We start from the raw sequence: 17,977 nt of genomic DNA on the forward strand, positions 1-17,977 counted from the left end.
GAATGTAGCTTGACAAACAATGTGTAATGAGTGACATGTAGCATATTATAATGTTGTAGCATACAGCATTGTAGACTTTTGCTTGGTTGTGGTTTCCACCACGCACTCCCTATGCTAACTGACTGATGTTAGAGATGATACTACCAGTGTGAAAGTTAGACCAGGGAGAGAGGAGAGTTGGTAATTATTTAGGTATACAAATGGGCTTCTCTGTTCAGGAGAGATTGGGAAATCTGACGGACAATTACATGGATTTGCCATAATGCGAGCGAGAGAGAGAGAGGTTGTGAATAACCATTTGGCTTACTCACTGTTAGACTGCTGCACGTTCTCTGCCAGTCAATCTGGATGGGATGTTTTATTCATATCCTCTCTCTCTCTCTCTCTCTCTCTCTCTCTCTCTCCCTCACTGCAATATTTCATACTCTCTCCCATTCTCTCTCTCGCATACACAATCTCTTTCTCTTTCTCTGTCACTCTTTCTTTCTTTCTTTCTTTCTTTCTTTCTCTCTCTCTCTCTCTCTCTCTCTCTCTCTGCCTTTCAATTCAATTCAATTTAATTTAAAGGCCTTTAATGGCATGGAAAATATATGTTTACATTGCCAAAGCAAGTGAAATATATAACAAACAAAAGTGAAATGAACAATACAAAATGAACAGTAAACATTACATTCGCAAAATTTCCAAAGGAAACTTGGAACATTCTACTTTTATATCAGCTTAAAGGGGAAGTTTATGCAAAAACACTTCTGGGCCCATTATAACACTTGCCTGGTCGTTTGTCAGTATCCCAGACAGTTTTTAGGTCAAATGCTGGAGCGTTTAGAAGTACTGTAGGTAATAAGCTGATTCTACCCCCGCCTTCCCCATAGAAACCCCATGAAATGTCAAAATCCATCTTAAATACCTCCCAAACACACAACTCTGGCATCCCATGATCACAATACAGTGCCTTGCAAAAGTATTCATCCCTCTTGGCGTTTTTCCTATTTTGGTGCATTACAACCTGTAATTTAAATAGATTTTTATTTGGATTTCATGTAATGGAAATACACAAAATAGTCAAAATTTGTGAAGTGAAATAAAAAAAAATGACTTGTTTATTTCTCTTTTTAAGAAATACAAAACGGAAAAGTGGTACGTGCATATGTATTCACCCCTTTGCTATGAAGCCCCTAAATAAGATCTGGTGCAACCAATGACCTTCAGAAGTCACATAATTAGTTAAATAAAGTCCACCTGTGTGCCATATACAGTGCCTTGCGAAAGTATTCGGCCCCCTTGAACTTTGCGACCTTTTGCCACATTTCAGGCTTCAAACATAAAGATATAAAACTGTATTTTTTTTGTGAAGAATCAACAACAAGTGGGACACAATCATGAAGTGGAACGACATTTATTGGATATTTCAAACTTTTTTAACAAATCAAAAACTGAAAAATTGGGCGTGCAAAATTATTCAGCCCCCTTAAGTTAATACTTTGTAGCGCCACCTTTTGCTGCAATTACAGCTGTAAGTCGCTTGGGGTATGTCTCTATCAGTTTTGCACATCGAGAGACTGAAATTTTTTCCCATTCCTCCTTGCAAAACAGCTTGAGCTCAGTGAGGTTGGATGGAGAGCATTTGTGAACAGCAGTTTTCAGTTCTTTCCACAGATTCTCGATTGGATTCAGGTCTGGACTTTGACTTGGCCATTCTAACACCTGGATAAGTTTATTTTTGAACCATTCCATTGTAGATTTTGCTTTATGTTTTGGATCATTGTCTTGTTGGAAGACAAATCTCCGTCCCAGTCTCAGGTCTTTTGCAGACTCCATCAGGTTTTCTTCCAGAATGGTCCTGTATTTGGCTCCATCCATCTTCCCATCAATTTTAACCATCTTCCCTGTCCCTGCTGAAGAAAAGCAGGCCCAAACCATGATGCTGCCACCACCATGTTTGACAGTGGGGATGGTGTGTCCAGCTGTGTTGCTTTTACGCCAAATATAACGTTTTGCATTGTTGCCAAAAAGTTCAATTTTGGTTTCATCTGACCAGAGCACCTTCTTCCACATGTTTGGTGTGTCTCCCAGGTGGCTTGTGGCAAACTTTAAACAACACTTTTCATGGATATCTTTAAGAAATGGCTTTCTTCTTGCCACTCTTCCATAAAGGCCAGATTTGCGCAATATACGACTGATTGTTGTCCTATGGACAGAGTCTCCCACCTCAGCTGTAGATCTCTGCAGTTCATCCAGAGTGATCATGGGCCTCTTGGCTGCATCTCTGATCAGTCTTCTCCTTGTATGAGCTGAAAGTTTAGAGGGACGGCCAGGTCTTGGTAGATTTGCAGTGGTCTGATACTCCATCCATTTCAATATTATCGCTTGCACAGTGCTCCTTGGGATGTTTAAAGCTTGGGAAATCTTTTTGTATCCAAATCCGGCTTTAAACTTCTTCACAACAGTATCTCGGACCTGCCTGGTGTGTTCCTTGTTCTTCATGATGCTCTCTGCGCTTTTAACGGACCTCTGAGACTATCACAGTGCAGGTGCATTTATACGGAGACTTGATTACACACAGGTGGATTGTATTTATCATCATTAGTCATTTAGGTCAACATTGGATCATTCAGAGATCCTCACTGAACTTCTGGAGAGAGTTTGCTGCACTGAAAGTAAAGGGGCTGAATAATTTTGCATGCCCAATTTTTCCGTTTTTGATTTGTTAACAAAGTTTGAAATATCCAATAAATGTTGTTCCACTTCATGATTGTGTCCCACTTGTTGTTGATTCTTCACAAAAAAATACAGTTTTATATCTTTATGTTTGAAGCCTGAAATGTGGCAAAAGGTCGCAAAGTTCAAGGGGGCCGAATACTTTCGCAAGGCACTGTAAGTGTCACATGATCTGTCACATGATCTCAGTATATATACACCTGTTCTAAAAGGCCCCAGAGTCTGCAACACCACTAATTAAGGGGCACCACCAAGCACATCCCACGGAGCAACATTACAATACATTTTTTAAAAAAATGGAAAGAATATGGCACCACAACAAACCTGCCAAGAGAGGGCCGCCCACCAAAACTCAGAGAGGCAGCAAAGACACCATAGATAACCCTGAAGGAGCTGCAAAGCTCCACAGCGGAGATTGGAGTATCGGTCCATAGGACCACTTTAAGCCGTACACTACCCTGGGGCGGCAGGGTAGCCTAGTGTTGGAATAGTAACCAGAAGGTTACAAGTTCAAACCCCCGAGCTGACAAGGTACAAATCTGTCTTTCTGCCCCTGAACAGGCAGTTAACCCACTGTTCCTAGGCCGTCTTTGAAAATAAGAATTTGTTCTTAACCGACTTGCCTAGTTAAATAAAGGTAAAATAAAAAACAGAGCTGGGCTTACAGAAGAGTGGCCAGAAAAAAGCATTTCTTAAAGAAAAAACTAAGCAAACGTGATTGGTGTTCACCGAAAGGCATGTGGCAGACTCTCCAAACATATGGAAGAAATTACTCTAGTCAGATGAGACTAAAATTGAGATTTTTGGACATCAAGAAAAACACTATGTCTGGCGCAAACCGAACACAGAACACCATCAGCATCAGTATGCTGTGGGGATGTTTTTCATCGGCAGGGACTGGGAAACTGGTCAAAATCTTTAGGTAATGATGGATGGCGCAAAACACAGGGAAATTCTTGAGGGAAACTTGTTTCAGTCTTCCAGAGATTTGAGACTGGGACGGGGGTTCACCTTCCAGCAGGACAATGAACTTAAGCATACTGCTAAAGCAACACTCAAGTGGTTTAAGGGGAAACATTTAAATGTCTAGGAATGGCCTAGTCAAAGCCCAGACCTCAATCCAATTGAGAATCAGTCTGACTTAAAGATTGCTGTACACCAGCAGAACCCATCCAACTTGAAGGAGCTGGAGCAGTTTTGCCTTGAAGAATGGGCAAAAATCCCAGTGGCTACATGTGCCAAGCTTAAAGAGACAAGCCCCAAGAGACTTGCAGCTGTAATTGCTGCAAAAGGTAAAAGGTGGCTTTACAAAGTAATGACTTGGGGGGGGGGGGGGGAATAGTTATGCATGCTCAAGTTTTCAGTTGTTTGTCTAATTTCTTGTTTGTTTCACAATAAAACATATTTTGCCTCTTCAAAGTGGTAGGCATGTTGTGTAAATCGAATGAAACAAACTCCCCCAAAATCAATTTGAATTCCAGGTTGTAAGGCAACAAAATTGTAAAAATGCCAAGGGGGTGAATGCTTTCACAAGCCACCGTATACAGTGTTGTAACGCTGTGCAAATAGTTAAAGTACAAAAGGGAAAATAAATAAACATGGTTAGTTTTTACAACGGTGTTTGTTCTTTACTGGTTGCCCTTGTGGCAAAAGTTCATAAATATTGCTGCTGTGATGGCACACTGTGGTATTTCACCCAATAGATACGGGAGTTTATCAAAATTGGATTCATTTTCAAATTCTTTATGGTTCTGTGTAATCTGAGGGAAAAATGTGTCTCCAATATGGTCATACATTTGCCAGAACGTTGGGAAGTGCAGCTCAGTTTCCACCTAATTTTGTGGGCAGGGTGCACATAGCTTGTCTTCTCTTGAGAGTCAGGTCTGCCTACTGTGGCCTCTCTCAATAGCAAGGCTCACTGAGTCTGTACATAGTCAAAGCTTTCCTTAATTTGGGGTCAGTCACAGTGGTCAGGTATTCTGTCATTTTGTACTCACTGTTTAGGGCCAAATAGCATTCTAGTTTGTGCTCTTTTTTTCAAAATTCTTTCAAATGTGTCAAGTAATTATACTTGAGTTTTCTCAAGATTTGGTTGGGTTTAATTCTGTTGCTATCCTGGGCCTCTGTTTGTGTTTGTGAACAGAGCCCCAGGATCAGCATGCTTCTCCAGGTTCAGCTCACTGTAGGGGATGGCTTTGTTGTGGAAGGTTTGGGAATCGCTTCCTTTGAGGTGGTTGTAAAAATGAATGCCTCTTTTCTGGATTTTGATAATTAGCGGGTATTGGCCTAATTCTGCTCTGCATGCATTATTTGATGTTTTACTTTGTACACTGAGGATATTTTTGCAGAATTCTGCATGCAGTCTTAATTTGATATTTGTCCCATTTTGTGAAGTCTTGGTTGGTGAACGGACCCCAGACCTCACAACAATAAAGGACAACGGGTTCTATAACTGATTCAAGTATTTTTTGCCAGATCCTAATTGGTATGTCAAATGTTATGTTCCTTTTGATTGCGTAGAAGGCCCTTCTTGCATTGTTTCTCAGATCGTTCACAGCTTTGTTGAAGTTACCTGTGGCGCCGTTGTTTAGACCAAGGTAAGTATAGTTTTTTGTATAATATAGGTTTAGTTTTACGTTACAGCCTTATGCTGAAATGGATAACATTGTTTTTTCCCCTCATCAATCTACACACAATACCCCATAATCACATAGCAAAAACAGTTTTGGAGAAATGTTTGCAAATGTATTCAAAATAAAAAACAGAAATGTCACATTTACATAAGTATTCAGTACTTTCAGCACTTTGTTGAAGCACCTTTGTCAGTGATTACATTCTTGGGTATGACGCTACAGGCTTGGCACACCTGTATTTGGAGAGTTTCTCCCATTCTTCTCTGCAGATCCTCTCAAGCTCTGTCCGGTTGGATTGGGAGTGTCCCTGTACAGCTATTTTCAGGTCTCTGAGATGTTAGATCGGGTTCAAGTCCAGGCTCTGGCTGGGCCACACAAGGACATTCAGAGACTTGTTCTGAAGCCACTCCCTGGCTGTGTGCTTAGGGCCATTGCTATTGTCCTGTTGGAAGGTGAACCTTCACCCCAGTCTGAGGTTTTGAGTATTCTGGAGCAGGTCTTCATCAAGGATCTCTCACCACAGCATGATGCTGCCACCACTATACTTCATTGCTCCATTAATCTTTTCCTCGATCCTGACTAGTCTCCCAGTCCCTGCCGCTAAAAAAACTCACCACAGCATGATGCTGCCACCACTATACATCTCCGTTGGAATGGTGCCAGGTTTCCTCCAGATGTGACACTTGGGATTCAGGCCAAAGAGTTCAATCTTGGTTTCATCAGACCAGAGAAACTTGTTTCTGTCAGGTGCCTTTTACTGAGGAGTGGCTTCTGTCTAGCCACTCTATCATAAAGGGCTGATTGGTTGAGTGCTGCAGAGATGATTGTTCTTCTGGAAGGTTCTCCCATCTCCTGAGAGGAACTCTAGAGCTCAGTCAGAGTGACCATTGGGTTCTTGGTCAGGGAGGTGACCACCTCATATTGACAGGTGTGTGCCTTTCTAAATCATGTCCAATCAATTGAATTTACTACAGGTGGACATCGCCGATGCACTTTCTAATGAACTCGCTCACCAAATCAGCGTATTCGTCAATGTTGTTGTTCGACGCAATGCGGAACATATCCCAATCCACGTGATCGAAGAAGTCTTGAAGCGTGGAATCAGATTGGTCGGACCAGCGTTGAACAGACCTGAGCGCGGGAGCTTCTTGTTTTAGTTTCTGTCTGTAGGCTGGAAGCAACAAAATGGAGTCGTGGTCAGCTTTTCCGAAAGGAGAGCGGGGGAGGGCGGGGGAGGGCCTTATATGCGTCGCGGAAGTTAGAATAACAATGATCCAGGATTTTACCAGCCCTGGTTGCACAATCGATATGCTGATAGAATTTAGGGAGTCTTGTTTTCAGATTAGCCTTGTTAAAATCCCCTGCTACAATGAATGCAGCCTCAGGATATGTGGTTTCCAGTTTAAATAGAGTAAAATAAAGTTAGTTCAGGGCCATCGATGTGTCTGCTTGGGAGGGAATATGTGATTATAATCGAAGAGAATTCCACATTTGATTGTGAGGAATTCTAAGTCAGATGAACAGAAGGACTTGAGTTCCTGTATGTTGTTATGATCACACCACGTCTCATTAACTTCTTGAACCTCTGGGGGCAGTATTTCATTTTTGGATGAAAAACGTTCCCGTTTTAAACAAGATATTTTGTCACGAAAAGATGCTCGACTATGCATATAATTGACAGCTTTGGAAAGAAAACACTCTGACGTTTCCAAAACTGCAAAGATATTGTCTGTGAGTGCCACAGAACTAATGCTACAGGCGAAACCAAGATGAAACTTCATACAGGAAGTGAGCCAGATTTTGAATGCGCTGTGTTCCAATGTCTCCTTATATGGCTGTGAATGCGCAAGGAATGAGACTACACTTTCTGTCGTTTCCCCAAGGTGTTTGCAGCATTGTGACGTATTTGTAGGCATATCATTGGAAAATTGACCATAAGAGACTACATTTACCAGGTGTCCGCTCGGTGTCCTCCGTCGAAACTATTGCGTAATCTCCAGGTGAGTGCATTTTTCCATTTTGAACAGAGGAGAAACCAAACTGCCACGAGTGATTTATCATCAAATAGATATGTGAAAAACACCTTGAGGATTGATTCTAAACAACGTTTGCCATGTTTCTTTCGATATTATGGAGTTAATTTGGAAAAAAGTTGATGTACGTGATGAACAAAACAGAGCGATTTCTCCTACACAAATAATATTTTTGGAAAAACTGAACATTTGCTATCTAACTGAGAGTCTCCTCATTGAAAACATCCGAAGTTCTTCAAAGGTAAATTATTTTATTTGAATGCTTTTCTTGTTTTTGTGAACATGTTGCCTGCTGAATGCTAGGCTTTATGCTATGCTAGCTATCAATACTCTTACACAAATGCTTGTGTAGCTATGGTTGAAAAGCATTTTTTGAAAATCTGAGATGACAGTGTTGTTAACAAAAGGCTAAGCTTGTGAGCCAATATATTTATTTCATTTCATTTGCGATTTTCATGAATAGTTAACGTTGCGTTATGGTAATGAGCTTGAGGCTATAATTACGCTTCCGGATACGGGATTGCTCGTCGCAACAGGTTAATCATAAGGCATACCCCCCCGCCCCTCTTCTTACCAGAAATATGCTTGTTTCTGTCTGCGAGATGCGTGAAGAATCCAGCTGGCTGCACCGACTCCGATAGCATCTCTCGAGTGAGCCATGTTTCCTTGAAGCAAAGAACGTTACAGTCTCTGATGTCTCTCTGGAATGCTACCCTTGCTCGGATTTCATCAACCTTGTTGTTAAGAGACTGGACATTGGCGAGTAGTATGCTAGGGAGTGGTGAGCGATGTGCCCGTCTCCGGAGCCTGACCAGAAGACCGCTTCGTTTGCCCCTTTTACGGCGACGTTGTTTGGGTTCGCCGGCTGGGATCCGATCCATTGTACTGGGTGGAAGGCAAAACACAGGATCCGCTTCGGGAAAGTCATATTCCTGGTCATAATGATGGTGAGTTGACGTTGCTCTTATATTCAGTAGTTCCTCCCGAATGTATGTAATGAAACCTAAGATTACCTATTACAAAATACTGCATAGTTTCCTAGGAACGCGAAGCGAGGCGGTCATCTCTGTCGGCGCCGGAAGTATTTGATGACCATCGTTATGTTTCGAGGAAAAAGGGGGAGGCTTGCAACCCGTAGAACACCATCCCAACCGTGGAGCATGGGGGTGCCAGCATCATGTTGTGAGGGTGCTTTGCTGCAGGAGGGACTGGTGCACTTCACAAAATAGATGGCATCATGAGGAAACAAAATTATGTGGATATATTGAAGCAACATCTCAAGACATCAGTCAGGAAGGTAAAGCTTGGTCACAAATGTGTCTTCCAAATTGACAATGACCCAAAGCATACTTCCAAAGTCGTGGCAAAATGGCTTAAAGGACAACAATGTCAAGGTATTGGAGTAGCTATCACAAAGCCCTGACCTCAATCCTATAGAAAATTTGTGGGCAGAACTGAAAAAGTGTGTGCGAGCAAGGAGGCCTACAAACCTGATTCAGTGGGAAGCTTGTGGGAGGCTACCTGAAACGTTTGACCCAAGTTAAACAATTTAAAGGCAATGCTGCCAAATACTAATTGAGTGTATGTAAACATCTGACCCACTGGGAATGTGATGAAAGAAATAAAAGCTGAAACAAATCATTCTCTCTACTATTATTCTGACATTTCACATTCTTAAAATGAAGTGGTGATCCTAACTGACCTATGACAGGGAATTCTTAGTAGGATTAAATGTCAAGAAATGTGAAAAACTGAGTTTAAATGAATTTGGCTAAGGTGTATGTAAACTTCTGACTTCAACTGTAGATAGAATATAATAAAGAAAATGGTCTATGCTCTCCATGATTCCGGATAGCACTAACCTACAGATAACACTTCCCCAGATATCGAACAAGTAATCCTATGTGAATGAACTACAGGTGTCAGAGTGTCTTGCCATTAATTTCACCTGACCCCAGTTTTACCCTGGGTTTAATAAGCACAGGAAGCTGAGAGCAGCAGACCCACTCACACATGCAAACACACACACACACACACACACACACACACACTTACACACACTAACACACTTGCATCAGCACCAGGAACCGTCAGAAGACAATGCATGACCAGAGGCCTTCCGTCTGCGAGATTACAAAAGCAATATTCAATTCCACTGAGGAGAGAGCGAGAGAGACAGAAGAGAAAGAGGGACGTAGGGGGGAATAGAAAGGGGAGGTGTAATTCCTTCGGAAAGATTAGAAAACGCTATTCCAATCCTTTTACATAAATAATGTACAGTGAGAGACATTTTTTTTAAAGGGAGAGAGAGAAAACATATGAGAAATAATGGAGAGAGAGAGAGTATGAGAAAGAAGGGAGAGAGAGATAGAATAGGAGAAAGAAGAGAGAGGCGAAGGTTTGAAAATAGGAGGAAATCAAGCAGGATATGATTCTGTTGCCTGCTTGGCACGGAGAAGAGAACCAAAATGAACATGTTTAGCTCATCTCAGACAAGGACTATTTATCATAGCCTTTCTGTGGGGACCATTCTTTCACTTACTCTACTGACTAAAGTATCACCACCACAGAATGTTAGAGAGAGGCAGAGAGAGAGAGAGGTGGTGGGGGGGGGGGGGGGGCACGTATTCACCCTGCACACCCTAATTAACAAACAACAAACCAAGACTAAAGCAAAGTCTTCTCATAATTTGTTGATTTCAAAAAAGCTTATGACTCAATTTGACATGAGGGTCTGCTATACAAATTTATGGAAAGTGGTGTTGGGGGAAAAACATACAACATTATAAAACCACACAAACAACACAAACAGCAAGTATGCAGTTAAAACGGGGCCGTGGAAGGAGACAGGGATGCAGCTTGAGCCCCACCCTCTTCAACATATACACTGTATTCAGACCCCTGGACTTTTTCCACATTTTGTTACTTTACAGCCTTATTCTAAAATGGATTTTCCCTCATCAATCCATACAATGACCCACAATGACAAAGCAAAAACAGGTTTTTAGGAATTTTTGCTAATTTATATACGTATGTATCATTTACATAAGTATTCAGACCCTTTGATATGAGACTCGGAATTGAGTTCAGGTGCACCCTGTTTCCATTGATCATCCTTGGGATATGTTCCGCATTGCATCCTTGGGATATGTTCCGCATTGCGTCCAACAACAACATTGACGAATACGCTGATTCGGTGAGCGAGTTCATTAGAAAGTGCATCGCCGATGTCGTACCCACAGCAACTATTAAAACATTCCCAAACTAGAAACCGTGGATTGATGGCAGCATCCGCGCGAAACTGAAAGCGCGAACCACTGCTTTTAACCAGGGCAAGGTGACCGTAACCATGACCGAATACAAACAGTGAAGCTATTCCCTCCGCAAGTTAATCAAACAAGCTAAGAGTCAGTTTAGAGACAAAGTAGAGTTGCAATTCAACGGCTCAGACACAAGTGGTATGTGGCAGGGTCTACAGTCAATCACGGATTATAAAAAGAAAACCAGCCCCGTCGCGGACCAGGATGTCTTGCTCCCAGACAGACTTCTTTGCTCTCTTTGAGGACAATACAGTGCCACTGACACGGCCCGCTACCGAAACCTGCGGACTCTCCTTCACTGCAGCCGATGTGAGTAAAACATTTAAACGGGTTAACCCTCGCAAGGCTGCAGGCCCAGACGGCATCCCCAGGGGCGTCCTCGGAGCATGCGCAGACCAGCTGGCTGGTGTGTTTACAGACATATTCAATCAATCCTTATCCCAGTCTGCTGTTCCCACATGCTTCAAGAGGGCCACCATTGTTCCTGTTCCCAAGAAAGCTAAGGTAATTGAGCTAAACGACTACCGCCCCGTAGCACTCACTTCCGTCATCATGAAGTGCTTTGAGACAGTTAAACAGCCACCACTAACATTGAGTGGCTGCTGCCCACATACTGACTCAACTCCAGCTCACTTTAATAATGGAATTGATGGAAATGTATGTCAAAAATGTATTACTAGCCACTTTAAACAATGCCACTTAATATAGTGTTTACGTACCCTACATTACTCATCTCATATGTTTTTGTATATACTGTACTCTATATCATCTACTGCATCTTGCCATCTTTATGTAATACATGTATCACTAGCCACTTTAAACTATGCCACTTTATGTTTACATAACCTACATTACTCATCTCATATGTATATACTGTACTCGATACCATCTGCTGCATCTTGCCTATGCCGTTCTGTACCAACACTTATTCATATATCTTTATGTACATATTCTTTCCCCCTTTACACTTGTGTGTATAAGGTAGTAGTTGTGGAATTGTTAGGTTAGATTACTCGTTGGTTATTACTGCATTGTCGGAACTAGAAGTACAAGCATTTCGCTACACTCGCATTAACATCTGCTAACCATGTGTATGTGACAAATAAAATTTGAATAGATTTGATTTGGTCATTATGACCAAACAGTTCTATTTTTGTTTCATCAGACCAGAGGGCATTTCTCCAAAAGTACGATCTTTGTTCCCATGTGCAGTTGCAAACCATAGTCTGGCTTTTTTATGGTGGTTTTGGAGCAGTGGCTTCCTCCTTGCTGAGCGGCCTTTCAGGTTATATCGATATAGGACTTGTTTTACTGTGGATATAGATACTTTTGTACCTGTTTCCTCCAGCATCTTCACAAGGCCCTTTGCTGTTGTTCTGGGATTGGTTTGCACTTTTCGCACCAAAGTACGTTTGTCACGCCCTGACCTTAGAGATTCTTTTTATGTCTCTATTTCGGTTTGGTCAGGGCGTGAGTTGGGGTGGGCATTCTATGTTTTGTGTTTCTATGATTTTCTATTTCTTATTTTTGGCCGCTTATGGTTCTCAATCAGGGACAGCTGTCAATCGTTGTCTCTGATTGGGACCCATACTTAGGTACCCTTTTCCCCACCTGTGTTTGTGGGAAGTTAACTTTGTTTGATGGCACATAGCCTTAAGCGTCACGGTTTGTTTTGTATTGTTTATCATCTCTAGGGTAGGGGGCAGCATTCTGAATTTTGGTTGAAAAGCATGCCCAAAGTAAACGGCCTACTACACGGGCCCAGAAGATATGATATGCATATAACTAGTAGGAGAGAAAACACTAGTTTGGATAGAAAACACTCTAAAGTTTCCAAAACTGTTAACATAGTGTCTGTGAGTATAACAGAACTGATTTGGCAGGTGAAAACCTGAGAAAAATCCATTCAGGAAGTTTTTTTGGGGAGGGTTTTGTAGTTTTCTATTCAATGCCATTACAGTATCCATTGACTTAGGACTCAATTTGCAGTTCCTATGCCTTCCACTAGATGTCAACAGTCTTTAGAAATTGCTTCAGGCTTGTATTCTTATAAATGAGGGAATAAGACCAGTCGGAATGAGTGGACCCTACCGTGTCGCAAAGCTTTTTCATGCGCAATCCCAAGAGAGTGCATTTCTTGTTTCCCTTTCATATTGACAACGTTATTGTCCGGTTGAAATATTATAGATCATTCAGGCTAAAAACAACCTGAGGATTGAATATAAACATCGTTTGACATGTTTCTATGAACTTTACTGTCACGACTCCGACCGAAGGTGGCTCCCCTTCCCGTTCGGGTGGCGCTCGGCGGTCGTCGTCGCCGGCCTACTAGCTGCCACTAATTCTTTCCTCCCCTTCTTTGTCTGTTTATTGGTTACACCTGTTATACGTTTGTGGTGATTAGTTTGCCTTTATTAGTCAGCCTGTTTCTTTGTGCGGGATTGTTTGTTGTAACATTTGTGTATGTTGGAGACGAACGTGTTTGTTCCTGTTTGTGGGTTTTGCTGGACTGTTTTAGTCCCCGTGTTTGGGTAATTAGATTTTTAGCGCCCAGTTTTTCGTGGGGTGGCCTATGTTCGCCGTGTGTGCATTATAGAGCACTACCTTGAACTCTCTGTTTCCTGCGCCTGACTTCACACCCACGACACCCAGATCGTTACATTTACGGATACAATTTCAAAATCAAATCAAATCAAATCAAATTTTATTTGTCACATACACATGGTTAGCAGATGTTAATGCGAGTGTAGCGAAATGCTTGTGCTTCTAGTTCCGACAATGCAGTAATAACAAGTAATCTAACTAACAATTCCAAAACTACTGTCTTGTACACAGTGTAAGGGGATAAAGAATATGTACATAAGGATATATGAATGAGTGATGGTACAGAGCAGCATAGGCAAGATACAGTAGATGGTATCGGGTACAGTATGTACAAATGAGATGAGTATGTAAACAAAGTGGCATAGTATAGTATAAAGTGGCTAGTGATACATGTATTACATAAGGATACCGTCGATGATATAGAGTACAGTATATACGTATGCATATGAGATGAATAATGTAGGGTAAGTAACATTTATATAAGGTAGCATTGTTTAAAGTGGCTAGTGATATATTTACATCATTTCCCATCAATTCCCATTATTAAAGTGGCTGGAGTTGAGTCAGTGTCAGTGTGTTGGCAGCAGCCACTCAGTGTTAGTGGTGGCTGTTTAACAGTCTGATGGCCTTGAGATAGAAGCTGTTTTTCAGTCTCTCGGTCCCAGCTTTGATGCACCTGTACTGACCTCGCCTTCTGGATGATAGCGGGGTGAACAGGCAGTGGCTCGGGTGGTTGATGTCCTTGATGATCTTTATGGCCTTCCTGTGACATCGGGTGGTGTAGGTGTCCTGGAGGGCAGGTAGTTTGCCCCCGGTGATGCGTTGTGCAGACCTCACTACCCTCTGGAGAGCCTTACGGTTGAGGGCGGTGCAGTTGCCATACCAGGCGGTGATACAGCCCGCCAGGATGCTCTCGATTGTGCATCTGTAGAAGTTTGTGAGTGCTTTTGGTGACAAGCCGAATTTCTTCAGCCTCCTGAGGTTGAAGAGGCGCTGCTGCGCCTTCTTCACGATGCTGTCTGTGTGAGTGGACCAATTCAGTTTGTCTGTGATGTGTATGCCGAGGAACTTAAAACTTGCTACCCTCTGCACTACTGTTCCATCGATGTGGATAGGGGGGTGTTCCCTCTGCTGTTTCCTGAAGTCCACAATCATCTCCTTAGTTTTGTTGACGTTGAGTGTGAGGTTGTTTTCCTGACACCACACTCCGAGGGCCCTCACCTCCTCCCTGTAGGCCGTCTCATCGTTGTTGGTAATCAAGCCTACCACTGTTGTGTCGTCCGCAAACTTGATGATTGAGTTGGAGGCGTGCGTGGCCACGCAGTCGTGGGTGAACAGGGAGTACAGGAGAGGGCTCAGAACGCAACCTTGTGGGGCCCCAGTGTTGAGGATCAGCGGGGAGGAGATGTTGTTGCCTACCCTCACCACCTGGGGGCGGCCCGTCAGGAAGTCCAGTACCCAGTTGCACAGGGCGGGGTCGAGACCCAGGGTCTCGAGCTTGATGACGAGCTTGGAGGGTACTATGGTGTTGAATGCCGAGCTGTAGTCGATGAACAGCATTCTCACATAGGTATTCCTCTTGTCCAGATGGGTTAGGGCAGTGTGCAGTGTGGTTGAGATTGCATCGTCTGTGGACCTATTTGGGCGGTAAGCAAATTGGAGTGGGTCTAGGGTGTCAGGTAGGGTGGAGGTGATATGGTCCTTGACTAGTCTCTCAAAGCACTTCATGATGACGGATGTGAGTGCTACGGGCGGTAGTCATTTAGCTCAGTTACCTTAGCTTTCTTGGGAACAGGAACAATGGTGGCCCTCTTGAAGCATGTGGGAACAGCAGACTGGTATAGGGATTGATTGAATATGTCCGTAAACACACCGGCCAGCTGGTCTGCGCATGCTCTGAGGGCGCGGCTGGGGATGCCATCTGGGCCTGCAGCCTTGCGAGGGTTAACACGTTTAAATGTCTTACTCACCTCGGCTGCAGTGAAGGAGAGACCGCATGTTTTCGTTGCAGGCCGTGTCAGTGGCACTGTATTGTCCTCAAAGCGGGCAAAAAAGTTATTTAGTCTGCCTGGGAGCAAGACATCCTGGTCCGTGACTGGGCTGGGTTTCTTCCTGTAGTCCGTGATTGACTGTAGACCCTGCCACATGCCTCTTGTGTCTGAGCCGTTGAATTGAGATTCTACTTTGTCTCTGTACTGGCGCTTAGCTTGTTTGATAGCCTTGCGGAGGGAATAGCTGCACTGTTTGTATTCGGTCATGTTACCAGACACCTTGCCCTGATTAAAAGCAGTGGTTCGCGCTTTCAGTTTCACACGAATGCTGCCATCAATCCACGGTTTCTGGTTAGGGAATGTTTTAATCGTTGCTATGGGAACGACATCTTCAACGCACGTTCTAATGAACTCGCACACCGAATCAGCGTATTCGTCAATGTTGTTATCTGACGCAATACGAAACATCTCCCAGTCCACGTGATGGAAGCAGTCTTGGAGTGTGGAGTCAGCTTGGTCGGACCAGCGTTGGACAGACCTCAGCGTGGGAGCCTCTTGTTTTAGTTTCTGTCTGTAGGCAGGGATCAACAAAATGGAGTCGTGGTCAGCTTTTCCGAAAGGGGGGCGGGGCAGGGCCTTATATGCGTCGCGGAAGTTAGAGTAACAATGGTCCAAGGTCTTTCCTCCCCTGGTTGCGCAATCGATATGCTGATAAAATTTGGGGAGTCTTGTTTTCAGATTAGCCTTGTTAAAATCCCCAGCTACAATGAATGCAGCCTCCGGATAAATTGTTTCCAGTTTGCAGAGAGTTAAATAAAGTTCGTTCAGAGCCATCGATGTGTCTGCTTGGGGGGGATATATACGGCTGTGATTATAATCGAAGAGAATTCTCTTGGTAGATAATGCGGTCTACATTTGATTGTGAGGAATTCTAAATCAGGTGAACAGAAGGATTTGAGTTCCTGTATGTTTCTTTCATCGCACCATGTCACGTTAGTCATAAGGCATACGCCCCCGCCCCTCTTTTTACCAGAAAGATGTTTTTTCCTGTCTGCGCGATGCGTGGAGAAACCTGTTGGCTGCACCGCTTCGGATAGCGTCTCTCCAGTAAGCCACGTTTCCGTGAAGCAAAGAACGTTACAGTCTCTGATGTCCCTCTGGAATGCTACCCTTGCTCGGATTTCATCAACCTTGTTGTCAAGAGACTGGACATTGGCAAGAAGAATGCTAGGGAGTGGTGTGCGCTGTGCCCGTCTCCGGAGTCTGACCAGAAGACCGCCTCGTTTCCCTCTCTTTCGGAGTCGTTTTTTTGGGTCGCTGCATAGGATCCACTCCGTTGTCCTGTTTGTAAGGCAGAACACAGGATCCGCGTCGCGAAAAACATATTCTTGGTCGTACTGATGGTGAGTTGATGCTGATCTTATATTCAGTAGTTCTTCTCGACTGTATGTAATGAAACCTAAGATGACCTGGGGTACTAATGTAAGAAATAACACGTAAAAAAACAAAAAACTGCATAGTTTCCTAGGAACGCGAAGCGAGGCGGCCATCTCTGTCGGCGCCAATTTTGATTTTTTTGTCTGCCTGTTTTGACTGCGTTTGAGACTGTGGATTACTAAAGAAAAGTGGAGGTTTTTGGATATAAAGAGACTTTATCGAACAAAAGGAACATTTATTGAGTAAATTAATGTCTTCTGAGTGCCACCATATGAAGATCATCAAAGGTAAGGGATAAATGTTATCTCTATTTCTAAGTTTGGTAACGCTTCTGCTTGGCTGGTTACTGTTTGTAATAATTTGTCAACTGGGCTATGTTCTGGGCTAGGTATGTTCTGGGCTAGGAATGCTTTTGCCGAAAAGCATTTTATAAATCTGACACCGTGGTTGGATTAACAAGAAGTTAATCTTTAAACCTATGTAAAATATGTTTTGTTTTCTGAATTTTTATAATGAGCATTTCTGTATTTGAATTTGGCGCTCTGCAATCTCACTGGATGTTGGCCAGATGGGACGCTAGCGTCCCACATACCCTAGAGAGGTTATTATTTTGTCTGTGTCATTTCGGTCTGCACCTTGGTCCAGATCTTTTAACGTCCGTGACAATGTTCATCTCTAGGAGACAGAACGCATCTCCTTCCTGAGCGGTATGACGGCTGCGTGGTCCCATGGTGCTTATACTTGCGTACTATTGTTTGTACAGATGAACGTGGTACATTCAGGCATTTGGAAATTGCTTCCAAGGATGAACCAGACTTGTGGAGGTCTACAATTTGTTTTCTGAGGTCTTGGCTGATTTGTTTTGATTTTACCATGATATCAAGCAAAGAGACACTGAGTTTGAAGGTAGGCCTTGAAATACATCCACAGGTACACCTCTAATTGACTCAAATGATGTCAATGAGCCTAGCAGAAGCTTCTAAAGTCATTGGAATTGTGATATAGTGAATTCCCACTGGAACTGTGATATAATGAATTATAAGTGAAATAATGTCTGTAAACAATTGTTGGAAAATGACCAGTATCATGCACAAAGTAGATGTCCTAACCAACTTGCCAAAACTATAGTTTGTTAACCCTCCCACTGTCCTTTGGGTTATTTTGACCCGACACAGTGTTGAATGGGTACTGTCGTCGTAATTTCCTGTATTACTAAACATTGAGAGAGTAAACTACACACA

General features: G+C 43.0%; 1 pseudogene; it reads left to right on the forward strand.

The window, feature by feature from the left end:
- LOC139390899 (piggyBac transposable element-derived protein 4-like) overlaps window positions 1-17,977 on the forward strand; it is a 98,060-nt pseudogene that overhangs the window by 75,639 nt on the left and 4,444 nt on the right.

Source organism: Oncorhynchus clarkii, chromosome 31 (genome assembly GCF_045791955.1).
Source record: "Oncorhynchus clarkii lewisi isolate Uvic-CL-2024 chromosome 31, UVic_Ocla_1.0, whole genome shotgun sequence".
NCBI classification, from domain to species: domain Eukaryota; kingdom Metazoa; phylum Chordata; class Actinopteri; order Salmoniformes; family Salmonidae; genus Oncorhynchus; species Oncorhynchus clarkii.